The sequence below is a fragment of the Zonotrichia leucophrys genome, chromosome 3 (assembly GCF_028769735.1).
Source record: "Zonotrichia leucophrys gambelii isolate GWCS_2022_RI chromosome 3, RI_Zleu_2.0, whole genome shotgun sequence".
NCBI lineage: Eukaryota > Metazoa > Chordata > Aves > Passeriformes > Passerellidae > Zonotrichia > Zonotrichia leucophrys.
The window spans coordinates 59,171,265-59,186,505 of NC_088172.1; the positions used below are offsets into that span (position 1 = coordinate 59,171,265).

A 15,241-nucleotide genomic window follows, 5' to 3' on the forward strand; every position below is an offset into this window, starting at 1 on the left:
GTGTGCCCACATGTCCATGTGTGCCCCTCTCTGCCTGGTGTTTTACTTGAGTTGGTAGGGTCTAAGGTGGTGCTGAGGCAGCCCCTGCGCTGCCCAATTATTGTCCAAATTTGTCCCACTTTCCCTAGGAAAACATGGGTTTGTTTTTATGCATTTCCTGTTCCACATTTTGAAGTAAGAGAAGCTTTCTGTTCTTCCTGAAAGAGACCAGAACTCTTTCCGGCAGGAAGTCACTGAAGTGCCTGAGCACCTGGAGAGGAGCAGAAGCACTTCCCACACAGGCAGGGCTCCTGATAAATTGAAGAGCAAACAACAACAAGGGAAGAAAACCAAGGTCCTAACCAAGGGAAACAAACTTCTAAACAATTTTTTTTAAAAACTTGGGAGAAAAATCTTGTGACATCTTAAAAGTGTTTGTCATTTCCTTGAAAATATTGTGACCACTTCCACCACTTGATTGCTCCTTCCTCCTTACTTTAAAGATGGTGCAGTTTAGTGATGGTGCATTTGAGAGCCTCTGTGCTACTTAGTCACTGACTTCTTGGACTTTGCCATGAAAACTGATTACTAAACTGACCCAGAATAAGCAATTATCCCAGGTACTTTTTGCTGGCAACACTTTCCATGGATTAGCTGTGGCTACCATTAATAATTAGTGTTAAATGGCATTCCCTGCATGTTTAACCATTGATCTGACACCATACATCTTCTAGTTAGTTTCAAACTCTCGACAGCAAAAGTGATTTGCAACTTTTCTGTATTCCTGAGGATGTTTAGGCAAATCAGTGTGGTGAATTTAAGACTATTAAAAACTTAAGAAATTTTCCTAATGACTTTATAAGGACTTCATTAAGATACTTAGTGAAGTCTCAGAAGTCCATGAACCACAAGCGGAAAACCACAGCTTCAGATACAATCTGGTAGGAATTTGTGGTGAATTCAGTGTTTGTTACCTGCATTACTGCTAGTAAACAAGAGGAAGCATCTGCTATCTGTTTAAGCAGCAAAGATTAGCAGCAGAGGTTTCAAAAGCAGTCATTTTATTCCAGTGGTGATGATCTGGAAAGGCTTTCAGGATCTAGATAATTCTAAATCTCTTGTTTTTCATTTCTCTCTTTCACCATATCGCCATACAGTTTTCTTTATGGAAGAACATGAAATCCAGAAAGATGTGAGTGCTTGAAATGAAGAGATATTGCTGTATCATATAAATTTGGGTTAGTGCAGTTGTAGCTAATCCTCTATGATTCTTCATCTTCAGTACAGTGTTAGTAAATGATGACCACGGGTCCCTATGATGTAACATCCACTTCTTCTATAATTGTCATTAGTATAGCTTTACATGGAAAATAGAATTGAAATCTAACTGTTGCTATGCTACCCTTCACAATGATCATGGTGCTGATAAAATTCTCCCAACTATAATACTTTTAGTTCTCATGAACCAAGTTTCCTTGCAAAAATACTTGAAAAATAGTTGATATTTCAGTTTCTTCTGAAACTCTGCATTTGTATATGCACTACATAGTACAGAATTACTACTTTCCAGCAAGTGCTTCCATGTCTTTACATGATTTGGGACTTACAGAGCACTTACCCTTCCCATGTACAAGAGTGTCTCCTTTCAGCTGCTTATTTTCTCCTCTTGTTGCTGTAATTTTTTTAGCATGTTTATTTCTGTTATACCTCATTGTATAAATGTTTCACAGCAAAACAGACCATTTCCTAAAATATCTTTGCTTTCCTAGAGTCATGAAACATGTGATGTGCAGCCTGTACTGGTGCATGATTATTTACAGCACAAGGAGTACAGATAGCATGATCCCATTGGCAGTGCCCTGGACCACAACTTTGGAAAACCCTGATTTCCTTTTTGGCTCAATTACTTATTTGCTGTGTTTCTCATAGCAGATAACTTTAACTTTGTGCCTCTTCACCCTCTATTTCTGACTCAGATGTAGAGTGAAAATGCTTTTAATCTGAAAGTAATGTTTTGTACGGTATGACAGATCTTGTTCTTTAGGTGATGCTTCTGTAATAAACACTCAATGCATATTAAGTAATAGTAGGAGAGGTACCAAAACATCTTAGAAAGTCAAACAACATAGTGTTCTCTCAGGGGTCAGTGCCTGTCCACACATAAAATCTAGAATTCTCAGTAACTAGGGTTCCAACACCAGGTCCCACTACTCTTAATTTCTGACTCCTGTATTTATTCCTGCACTATTTATTTCTAGACTTTTCAGGACCTTATGTGTAGACAAAAGCTCACATTTTACTTCCTTTGGGAACTCTAATTTTGGTAACACTGTCACTCATTATTAGTGCAAGAATTATAATATCTTGACTTCTGGGTGGCTGGCATCATAGCAGTTTGGGCAAGTTGCTTTGAAAAGAGGGAAATCCCTTTTACAGCTGCCGAGGTAATTTTCAGCTATGATAAAGTCCAACCACTGATGATTTAATATTAAGTTCTGTTTTTACTGGAGAAGATAGTCATACCAAGGTGGGGGGAGGAAAAAAGCTCTTTTCACAAGCCTTGGTAATAACTTTGTATCCATGTCAACACTAATTTTCTATTTTGTGCAAATTTCATTAGTTTTCAGACATTTTAAAGCAAGCCTACATGGCTGATGCTGAGAGGCTGCAAGAAAGGAGTGCTGGGATTTCTGTCTGCTCAGTGCAACAGGGAGAACCCTGCCTGCCTGGATATTGAAGGAGAGAGGAAACTTCCTGCTGCTCCTTTGCACTGCTCTTGTTTCCAGAGAAATGAGTGGGTGAAGTCTGATTGGCATTGTAGCTTTTGCAATATGCAAGCTTAGGGTCACTACAAATGTGTTTAGACCCTTCTGGAAGGGAAATGAGATACATAAAGTGTAAGTTGTCAACTTAATTCTTCTTTCAAAATTTTTACTTGAGGGGAGGGAGTGTTTTCCTGTTAGTGGAGTCTTTAGCTATAGTTTTTGCACCTTCAAAGTTATAACAAAAGCGACTCTGACTTTTGTGGTATGGCTAAATTGTGGAAAGTGTTTCTTTTTTTCATGATCTGATATAAAATACTACTAAAAAACAAATCCAAACTTTTCCAAGTTACTTTTGCTACAGAAAGCTCTAGCACAAAGAGGCCTTTGTTTCACATAAGTATTTAAATCTGTGGTAAACTCTTGCTCTTTTGTGTTTGGTGGGGTTTTTTTCTTCCCCAGACAGGTGCTATGGAGCTCTATGACATTTGTAGAGCAGATGGGATGCCATTTTACTGTTGTATCTAATTGACAGAGCCTTACATTCTCCATGCATCCTGCCTTGGAAAGCGTGGGTCTTGGAATTTCAGCCCTTTTTTCTTCAGGAGCAGCTTGTTTAACTCACTGCTGGATGAAGAGTGAGAGCAGTAACTCGCTAACTGGCCTGTGAATCCTCTTGGGAATTCATACCTCCTTGGTGCTGAATTTGCCATTTTGGCTGATTGGTCACTTGCTCCAGACTTGGCTACCATACATTGTATTAGGTATATCCACAGATGCTACTGTGTGCATGTATTTTAATAGAAATAGCAGCACTGTCTGTGAAATCCCATAATGACAGGCATAATCGAGTATGCATAAAAAACACGAAGATGTGGGTGAAATTCTTCCTCTGGAAATGTGTGAATGCACACATCTCTCCATTCCTCCTTCCCACTTCAGATTCCCAAAGGAGGGATTTTGCAAATGTCTGGTTTGGGGATTCCAGAAGTGGTGGAGGCCTTATTTCCAAAAGGCTGGTGGGTGAGAAGGTCTCGGAGAAGAAAATATGTCCCAATTATTTTTGCTAATCTTAACATGCCACCATCATGCTCAGTTCTTGCACATATATATGTCTCATACAAAAAACATGTAGTAACTGTTTCAAGTGTAACCTCACCTGAAGGTTGTACACTCCCTGGCAGGTCTGGTGTACACAAGAAAACCACACTTGCAATGTGCTTCCAGCATTTAAATCCTGAAAGATACCTATGTTTTCCCAGCAATTGCCTCTTTGGAGAAAGCAGGTGATGATTTCACTTTCAGAAAGGTAGCTGTAATTAATAGTGGTTGGCACTGGGTATGACCAAGAGGGATAGGAATATCCAAACAAGTATTTAATGCATTTCAGTTGGGGTATAAATGAACAAACAAACCTCTTGCCCATGAGCAGCTGTAATTTTTAGAATTACTCTTATGAAGCATACTGAGTTTGAGATTCTTGGCTTCCTTGTGCAGCAGCCTGTCCCTCTGGCAACTGCCATCCCCAGTCATATCAGTTACATGCTGCCACAGCCACTCAAACATCTTGTGCAAATGTTAATATTAAAAGCAGGCCAGGTGGTTGCAAACTCTGAGATAGATCTTCAGTTCAGCAGCAAAATGAGAATTAGGCTAGTATTTACAAATAGCCTGTATAAAAGTTCTCCAGGTGATAATGGTTGTTTCTGTGGCACTGTCATGCAAAGCATTTCAATGGCCTTTGTGGATCCTTGATACCTGTAAACTCTAATTCTAACTTGTGGGGTTGTATCTTGGCCTTTTGGCATGAGTGTCATTCAGACTCCTTTGGAGTAAGTGCTGGCTGCTGTGCAAAGGACTTCATAGTCTGGTATAGAGAATTAAAATACAAAAAATATTTATTAAAATAAAAAAGGAGAAATCTTAAAAAGTTATGTAGCCAGCTCCAAGCCCCAGAGCAGAATCCGTTGTACTGAAATAATGGGATGTTGGGAGGCTCTCAAGAACAGGTTAGACAGTGATGAAGGCACCACACTGACCCCAGGCAATCAATTCCATTACTTTTATGAACCTTGCAGTTAGAAAGCTTTTTCTAGTGTTTAACTGAACACTTCCCCAGCTGCAATTAAACCTGTTCATTCTTGCCCTATCCCCATAGATAGTTTGTTCTTCTTAGTGAAGGAAAGGTTTTACATATTTGAAAATTATTATCCCGTTCTCTGGCAATCTTCTTTTGTCTTGGATAGAGCATCCTCATTCTTTCAATCTCTGTTTGTAAGCATCTCATTTATGTGGTTGTCTTCTACATTTTCTCTCATTAGTCCATGTCAGTCCTGACATCTAGGGCACACTGGGTCAAAACACAACCCAGAACTCTATCTGACAGCTTGGGCTTGGTGAGCAGTGCTCAGATTGCTATGTCTTGCAGGTGGTTCTGTATCCTACTGGCTGTACCGGGTACTCTCTTGCTCTTCTGTAGTAAGATGACTTTTTTTAAATGCACTTTCAGGAACTATTTTCAAGCACTCTAGCTGTCTGTCATCTGTAAATTTAATGAGTATAGAGAATTTAAAATTCTCTATACTACTGGCCAACCTGTTAATTAAAATATTGAAAAAGAGATCCCTGAAAAACCTCACTCAATATATTTTTTCCTTTTGGTGCCAACCACTGAAAACTAATCTCTGAAAGTGTTTCTTTCAAGCAGTTGTGTACCACCTTATAATGGTATCAGCTGTGTTGTATAAGGTAGGAACCTTATTAAATTCAATATGTATTCCAGCTGCTGCTACTTCTTATCCACTACCAGTTATCCTCCAAAGTAGGAAATTAGATTGATTTGACGAAATTAATTCTTGTCAAATCCATTTGGCTGTTTAAAACTCTTACAGGATAATAGGGTAGAAAAAGAAACATTATATAATTCATTTGTGTGTTTTTCCAGCCCCGTGCTTGCCCTCCCTTAGCCTTCTTGAACTCTCTTCTTCATGAGCCCTCACTTATAATTACCATGGCACAGGAGTGAGAACAAGAGATGGAGACAGCAGTCATTATTACTGCCAAAATCCTTGTGTCTTGAAGCCAAGCTTGGGCATTCTTGGATGAAAATGAGCAGGTTAAGCTTATTTGAAGCACCAGACTCACTAAGTACTCTAATAGTGTTTAGCCCTTTGATACTGCCCTGAATTTTCTGTCGTACCTGAAGCCATTTATAGTCCTTTTTCATGCATCCATATAAAATAATCTGGCTATTTAACCTCTGTTACCTGTATACATACACACTTTGGGAAATGGGTGCCAAAATATTTAAAACCTGTTTCTCCCTTGCTGGAATCTATTTACAGATCAGGATAATATTGTGCATGTTGGGGGTCATTTGAATAATTTTCTGCTTGCAGACCAACACTAGCTAGGCAAGTACAGGCAATAGAAAGCATATGTTTAAATCATGTTTTGTACACTGAAAACTGATTTAAGTAACTATCCAAGACGATAATTATATTTCCTTTCTATTCATAAGAAGTCCATATCTATTAGTATGTATTTGGAAAATGTTAGGAGTTAAAAGGTATCACAACACTTGAAGAATACCTTTTGATTTGTCAAAAAGGCAAATTCCTTACCTTCTAAAAGCAATCTTTTCTTAGATCTATCTGCACATCCAGTTTACATATACAAATATAATAAATAAATAATAATATGTAATTGAATAATTTTTATCTTTGGGACTTTATTTCTCTATACACCCCTGAAATTTGGTCAGTAATGAAAATTGTCTTCTTACTGTGTGCTTAAGTATTCCCTAAATGCCTCATGTGTTACCATGGGAAACCTAAGGGTCACACAGGCTTTTCAGACTTCCATGCAATTGCTCAGATAGCATACCCCTTAGACTCATCCATTAAAACCACCCAAAATAATTCATGGAGCTGCGAGTCATGTGAAATTAAGTCATGGATTGTATCTAGCCCAAAGCCTTCTGTGCTCACCACCCATCCCTGCTGCTCTTTCTTCAGCAATAGGGACAGCAAATATGCAGAGTATCCATAAGGTCACTTGGCTTGTCCCTAAGACATAGGGTTACCACTGCTCTCTTATATTCCCCTCAGTAATATAGCTACTTTTTTCATTTCTTTTTATTCCCTCTCACATATTCTGTCCTCAGTGACACACAACAATGACAAAACTGACCAGTTTGTATGCACAAATAGTGTCATTGTTTTATGAGCCAGTATTTCAGGGCTTAAAAACACATTTATTTACCTCATTGCCCTGAGTTACACCCTCTTGAGCTTTCTTCTGCAATCTGGCTTTCCCCTTGGTGTTTACACACCCTTCATGCTTTCAGATAACTGCTGCATCTTTTCCAGTCCCTTTAACCTTCATCTAGCCAAGCAACAGTTGTTTGTTTAAATGTATTCTCACAAATAACATCTTCCCACAGAAGTCAAAAGGAACGTGTGATGCACTTGGGGGATCAAGTGTATTAGTAATTTTCAAAAACCCAAGTCTCAATTGCTTTTTGTTAGTCATATATTGCTACAGGATACACATTGTATTGAAGCAGCATATTTGGCCTTGTAAAATAGAATTACCTAATTATTAAATCCTTGCAAATGAAAATTCATTTCTTTTTCTGAGAACTAGAGCTACCAGCCTACTCTACATATACTTAAACACAAAAAAAATTTCTTGTAAAACTTCATCAACGTGGAGCCAGTGCAGTAAGCTCACTGCCCTCAAGGGCTGTTTTATCATCATTGATGCAGTTGGTTGAGTTGTGGAGGGTAAATTCCTCCCACTCACACCACCACAGTCACAATAATCCTTCTGTTCATGAACTTCCCAAAATATTTATTGAGAGAATAGCTTGGAGGTATGTTTTCAGCAATGCTTAAGCCTGTTTTCACTTGTCTTTCTTTTTTTTTTTTTTATATATAATTACATTTTGGGAGGGGGTTGGCCAGTGCTTAAAAGCTGAAGTCTCAGATAGATGGCTTCTTCTCATTTTAATTACTTTGACAGGCACCTCTCCTTTCCCGCTGAGCTACCCTAACTGGAAGCAGCTGCTCCTTGGAATTACTCCCCCTCCTCACTGTGTTGTACAAGTAATAAGTGTCTTGTGCCCCTTCAATGAATTTATGGACACAAAGTGCAGTGTGGGTCTGCTTGTATAGAGCCGTTTCTCTCTTTTCTCTAGGATTGAATGAAGTTTTATGAAGTGAAACACGCTATTAACAATATAGGAAAAGTGAAATCTACAGATTGGATATGATTCTCCATTTCTTTCATAACTCTCATTAGAGAGTGCAAAGCAGGTTTTATTATATTTTTCCATGGCAATTTGAAACTCTGATTTGAGAGAGTCCAGAGTGATTGATGGTACAGCTTGCTGGGCAGTGAAGAATAAGGCTTCTCTAGAGGAGCACAGACTCTGAATCAAGCTCATGCCTATGTTTACAGCCACAGCTGAAATGAGTACTTATCATCTTGACTACATTGTCAGTCTTGTGAATGCTCCAGATTTCATCACTGGCTTGCTGATTTATTTAACATCCTAGCACCTGCAGCCAGTGATGTAAAAATTTCAATTTGCTGCTGTTTTTTAAGTAATGGAGATGTAAATTCTGGGTTTTATTTTTCAATAAAAGAATGAAGATGCACCCTAATGACTTAGACAATTGAAGCTGAAGCACTCCAAAAGTCTTACTTTTAAAATTTCATTATATTTAAATGCAAGTGTAGTATTCAGGTCCCTGACATCTGTGGTTTTTGAACACTAATCATTACAACAAAAATTGCAACACAACTGCTTTTCTGCTTGCTGGTCAACTGCCATTTGTTTTTCCACAAACTCTCTTTATGTACATATCTGGGCTTGCTGCATGGCACACAGGTCGGTCAGGGGTGCAGCTCTGACATGGGGAGGAGACCCCTGTTTTAGTCAGATGTGGTGCTTTGGAATATGGGCAGAAAGCATTTAAAAGGAAAGATAGGGCAGCTGTTTGGCAAGTGAGGGAAGAGAGCTGATGAGAGCTGTTTCTGGGGATGGAAGCAAGAGGAGAAGCTCTGGTGATGGAGCAGGAATTACCCCAAGAGAAACTGATCTGAAAGAAGAGGTTGAAGCCAGTACATTGTTATCCAGTGGCTGCAGTAGGGAGAATTGACCTCAGGCTGACGTGATATGCAAGCAAACATCAGATGATCACATCTGGTCACCTGTGCCTAGATCATCAGAAAACACATCTAGAAACCTGTGCCTGAGGGCATCAGGCAGGTTTCTTTGGTCAGATTCTGCATTAACTAGGCCCACTTACTCCTTTGCTGCTAATATATTTATGTGACTTACAACATAGGCTTTAGAAGTGCAAAGCCTAAGCTCAGTTCTGAATCCTTGTGGGACTGAAAGTCAGGCTTTGGTAGGGTCTGTTTTCTGCTGGTTCAAATGGAGGTGAGAGAAGGGGGAGAGTATTAACTTTCAGAGAATCATTTGAGGAGCAATTTTTATTCTGCTATGTTTTATGGCACTATTTAATAGGTAAATTGAGGAATGGGTATTAAGGTGAAGTGTGGAGGAGGTAGCTTTTGGATGGATGTGATCTTTTCTGAATGAGAAGCTAAGCAATTCTTCATCTTTTGTTTTCTTCCATCTGTCTATAGTTGACTTGTTTGGGTCACATGTACTTTGTTGTAATAATATTTTGTTAAGGGCAACTCTGCAAAGTTTTCTCTATAACAGGCAGGTAACATTTTTATTTAAAGATCTGCATTTGCATTTCTTCCTTGGTTGCTTTTGCAAAGATACAATTAATGAAACTTAAATTATTGAAAGCTCTTGGGTTTCTTTTTCCAGGAAGTATTACTTTTAAAAACGTTCATTTCCCTTGCAAAGGGAGATGCAATAAGCATCATCTCTGAGGTGCATGCTTTTTTATCTTAAAAATTTGTGCTGGTCACAAAGTGAGCAGTAATATAGGTGTCACTCTGTGAGACTGGTCATCTCTGTTGACCCTCTTCTCATCTTGCTGCAGCTAACTTGGAGTGATACTTATATCAGCACTGAGCATCTCTGAAATACACAGTTACCACACACTACTGAGTTGTACCTTATGCTGCTTTTATATGTGCTTTAGGATGAGATCATCTGACTCCTTTTCATTAGTAATTTACTAGGCGTTTCAACAAAGGAATCAAAGGACACCACGCTTGGAAAAAGGACAGACTGATGTTCTACTCCCAGTTTTGAGGCTAGCTTTTCACTTTTTTTACTTCCACAGTTCTAAAATTATTTGGGAGAAGAGCAGCCAAAGGACACTGAGCCTAATACTTCTGTCTCTATGGCCTTTGTAAGTCTCTTACAAAAAAATCTGTATGCATCCCTTCTAGCAGCTGCTTATGAAAATAATTAAATCCATAGAGCAACCTCCTGTGAATGACAGTGCAGAGATTACCCCTAGGTATCTCAAAGGATGCTGAACTCTTTTCTGAGAAAATTATAAAGGTTTAGAAAACATTTTGTAAAAAGTGCTGCAGAAAGCTGAGGAAAAAGTGAATGCTAACTATTTCAATGCTGACAAGAAAAAACAACACATCAAGACTGGTTTTGCGGTGCAGGTGGAGAAGAGGGGATGCTCAGTTTAGGTAGAGAAGTCAGAAGTAACACAAAGAAAACGTCTTAGTAGTTTCTGGACAATCTCTAGACAGTGCCTGACATTGTGGGAAGCAGTTGGAGTCCTGATCTGCAGGCACTTCTGGAGTGGCTTGATGCGCACCTAAGCAGGATTGTGGCTGTGGTTTCCCTTGGGATATGTGCTCCTCACCAGTCATGCTCCAGCTCCCAGAGCCCTCCATTGGCTGAGTTAGTGCTACCACCTTGCACTCAAGAAATGTGGTGCTGTGCTCCATGACTGGCAGGGGAACCGGGCAGGATATGAGAGGCCTCTGTGGAGCAGGAAGGGAAGGAAGTCAACCTTTCCTTTCTCCTTATGAGTCAAAAGATATCCTTCCAGGAGGGCTGTGATGCTTGCTGTGTTTAGATTTCTTTTCCTTATATGATTTTTCATGTAAATGACAGCTACTGTATTTTAAATGAAGCCTGACAACCTTCACAGTACTTCTGTGTCTACTGAGTGTGGTGCTAGCCCAAAATATTAAGACTACCGGAATAATTCCACTGGGCATATGTCTCTTCCACCTTCTATTTTTTTAATCTAGTAGAATACTGATATCTAGGGGAATGATAGATTTGGTGTAGTGTGCAGAGTTCAGACTTCTGTCAGAATAAAGCAATTTGTTGTTCCTAACTGCTTTCTACTGATAGAATTAAACAGAATTAACTCCATCTGGTTTCTGTTGGGCATATTAGTGTGCCACTCTCACTGGGATGTGCTACTCTGGTCATAAGGCTGGCAGTAAGACTGGGAGCTGACAGCTAAACTTCTAAAAGAATAAATAATGATTTCTGACCATACAGTATATAGTATGTGATCTAAATACCATCCATTTTAAAGCCACTGGATAAGTACTGTCTATCACTTCTAAAATCAGGAACATTTTATTTTCTATAGATGTCTAACTGGCAGGTGCTGAAATATGACCCTTTTGGAATATACATGGATGGATCATGGATGCAGGATGGATCTTCTATTCTCTACAGTTTATGCATGTACATTCTGGGAGGGTCTGGGACAGTGATAGCCTGTTTGTCAGATCGACTGATGGGTGAGGTGTATGGGTCCTCATTCTATCCCACAGCAGAGAGCAGTTTTTGAAGCAGCTGCTGGCACATCTGCTTTCTGTTGGAGAGCAGCTGCTGGCCCCTTTGGCTGATACAGGTGATCCCTACTCCAAAGGACTATGCTACCAGAAATAGTAATACTACTTAAACAGTTCTTAAAGAAGAACTGAACGGGAGAGGTAAAAGAAATTATATTTTAGAAGGACTTTGAAAAAAAAAATGTAGCAAGGACAATGAGATAAAATTGTCTTAAGATGGATCTTGATAAGTTGATGGGATGAAGCCTACAACCACTACGAGCTGCATTTCCAGTCAAAGACTGTGATGTGAAGCTTTGCGTGTTTCAATTTGATGACCTCCACCGAGCAGGAGGAGGGAGAGAGCTGAAAGGAGATGCAATCACTGGTAATAGGTGTTCCATTGTCATGTGCTTGTGTTAAGAGTTTTAGGGCTTTGGCAGGTCACCTGCAGGAGCTAGCTGGAATTTTTATTTCTCCCTTTCCCTGCAGCCTCTCTGCATACAATGGCTTGCTTATTTATTTCTCTGAGGCTTTGATGTTCCAATTTGGACTTGATCTACTGGGCAGGGTGTTGTTAGTGATGTTGAGAAACCTCATGTGTTTTGTTCATGCATGCAGAGTTAATTGCCAGGTCTCTGAGCAGGAAGCCATTTCCCTCAGGTCATTTATCAGGAGCTCATGAAGTTTGGTGTCCATTTACTCTGTGGAGCATAATCCCCTTTCTGAGGCAACCTTGAATATAGTTTAAAATTGATTGATTTAAAAGTGCTCAAGGTTGTTGATTTCCTGGATTAAATGCCTTTGATGCAGATGACAACAGTTGTGATAGTGCATGTTGGCTTTTCTAGTTTATTTTGATGCATATTTCAGTTTTTCCCTATTAAATGCTTTGTTGACACATTTATGTGCAATTGGGGTGAGATGGCACACACCTCTTTGGAACAGAAAGTTTGTCATCTATTGCCTTAATGACTCAGAGGTTTGTGTTTGAGGTTTGTGCCTTTCACAGAGAACGAATTTGTCCTAGTGAGGGCCATCTCCCTAAACCCTCAGTAAAGAAAGGAGAAAGATGAGCTTCTCTAGGGCCACCTTAACCTGGAGCTAGGAGTATTCCTCTGGAAGAAAGTCCATCTCTCTGGAATACAGAGCAGTGCTCTCCAAGTTGGTTAATCCTGCCTGGCTTGTACATGTGGGGAACTCATATTAACTTGACACCCACGTGTAGCTGATGGAGTGATAGGAAGACAGGCTCATCTGCACAGTGCATCTGCCATAACTCAGCAGGACTAGACTGACCACATATGTGTCAATTGTTTCCATCTCCTCTTCAGAGATTTGCAGAACAGCCACAGGGAGCTTCATAGTCACTTTGTGACTGCAACACACTGGGGAATCACATCAGGATTGCTGCCCAGTGCTACCCTGAAGGTGCAGAGTGACCATTTTTTCAAGATTTCTGAAACACACCTGGTCAGAGCTCTTGTGAAATGTCACAAACATCTCAGAAAATGGATAAGATTTATTTTTTCCAATAGCTGTAGAGAGGTCCAGCACAAGATGGTTTTAGAGAGTAGTCTTTTGTAGATGCTGGAGTTCTCATCTCGGCAACCACAGAAAAAATCTGCAAACAAAAACTGTATTCTAACATGCCAAATTTCCAATAATTTGTTACTCTGTAGTAGCAGTTGTAACACAAAATACTGCACTCATAGCTGGGCTTCAAAACCCTTTTAAGATCTGATTTCCTGCTTTTTCTAAAGCTTCTATACTCTTGTTGCAGCTGATTTTTGTAAAATACTCCTGGGATTTAGTTCTGCAGGACATTGGCTTCATTAAAATAGAGGAACCCTGTCCTATCTAGAAGGAGGGGGTGATTCTACTCGAGAGAAGAGCCGGGAATAATTTTAGCGTGTTATAGTCATTTAATGTCTTGTGAAAATGGCATGTTGTGAATGTCTGAAAATGCATAAATACTATAATTGCAAGACCATAGAAGGTGGTAGCTATTGCAAGTTGCCTTGGATTTGTTTTGATTCTCTCATGTCCATTTAAAGCAACTGTGCCTGGAGTCATGTGATTTTGCAAGATCTTTCTTTCCTTATCTCACTTTCTTGAAATCAAAGGCTCTGTGTCTCAAATTAAAGGCTGAGGGGAAGACTGCCACAGCCATGCATCATGCTTTTCTGATGAAAGCTGCTGCCTCCACAGAAGGGATGACATAATGGCTCGGGAAGCAGCTCTGGGACCACCACAATTCACAATCTAGTTTCTGTTACCTGTACTGCAAGGCTGAAAAGTGTGGCTGTTCAGGGCCTGCCTCTGTAAGTGATGTAGTCATTGTTGCACAGAAGCAATGACCTCAGTTGGCAGGGAGGAGCCAGGCAAGTGGGAGTACTGCCCCTGGCACCTATTTGATCTTCATCTGTTGCTGCCCAAGACACAACAGTGAGGGGAGTTAGGGTGTGTGCTGCAGAGTTGTTGGTTTTTTTTTCTTAATATGCCTCTGTCTATAAAAAAGACAAAGTGCTGAAGATAGTGTGCATGACGAACCCAGAATACTTAAATCCTGAGATCAAGTGAGCTTCGTTCAGATATTTTAAAGTAGATTGACATTATTACTGCAAGTGGTTCAACATGAATTTCAGAGGGTCAGTCAGTAAATTACTCCTGAGTAATTAAACCAGTTTTGAGTTATGCAAGCCATCTCAGAGCACTAAGAGACTTCACTGACACGCCTTTAGTCTCGTACTTCATAGGCTTATAGTTGTGTACAATTTAAAGGCCAATTAGAAGAGATTTTATACCTGGTTTGGGTCTTTCATTATTTCTCATTACTAGTCAATAAGATGGATTACACAGGGTGTATCCTACATGTGCATCCTAAAGGAGGGTCAGTCATCAGTGGTTTCTTTACCACTTTCTCTCAGCATAATTTTATTTTAGTTTTTCTGCCTCTGCTCCCCGCCTCCTTTTCTCTGTTCAATTTGTGCTGTCAACTACTCCAGCAAAAGCTGCAGTAACAAAGTGCTTAGAAAAGTCTTATCCCCTTCTTTGTGTGGCAGTTGATGAGAAAGGAAGTGTTTTGGCCAGCTTTCCTCTCCAGTGCTAGTCTACAAACTAAATCTTAGCTTTGACGACAGAAAAAGAGCATTGTTGAGAACACTGAGAGAAGATGAGTGCAATAACCACACTTTCCTTTATTCATTCTCCAGATACTATTTTTAGCCCTGACAGCAAATGGTATCATTTGTTGCTCCAGCCCTCCCAGGCCACCAGTGCTGTGCCCTCATTGGGAGCCTTGTCAGCTGTAGGGCTGGTGAGTGGGCTGAGGGGAGCTTGGTGCCAGGGGACCCCTGGGCTGAGTAGACAGCCTGGAGGGGAGCACAGGTTCTAGGGCAGGCTCTGAGTTGTGTTTGGGTGGTGCAGGGCATGTAACATACAGCCTGGCAGTAAGCAGGGCAGGAGGGACATTGGAGGATTCACTGGCTGCTCAGCTTTGTGAGCCCTCAAAATCCTTGGCCAGCATGTGACAGTTGTGTATCCATTAAATACATTGCTTTCCCTGCCACCCCGGGCAGACAGGTGCTTCCAATAAATGGCAGCTTGAAACAGGAGCTTTTCAAGAAGCATCTAAACATTTCAAAGCTTAGGGATGAGCACGAAAAGATTTCCTTGCTGCTGGTCACAGCAGAAGCTGGGAGTGAGGTGTGAGGTGGTGGATAGGCCTTCAGGTCATTCTGCTG

The 15,241-nt window shown here is 40.2% G+C and overlaps 1 protein-coding gene across 3 annotated transcripts in view; it reads left to right on the plus strand.

The window, feature by feature from the left end:
- SASH1 (SAM and SH3 domain containing 1) overlaps positions 1-15,241 on the plus strand; it is a 530,777-nt gene that overhangs the window by 398,581 nt on the left and 116,955 nt on the right. The window lies entirely within an intron of this gene.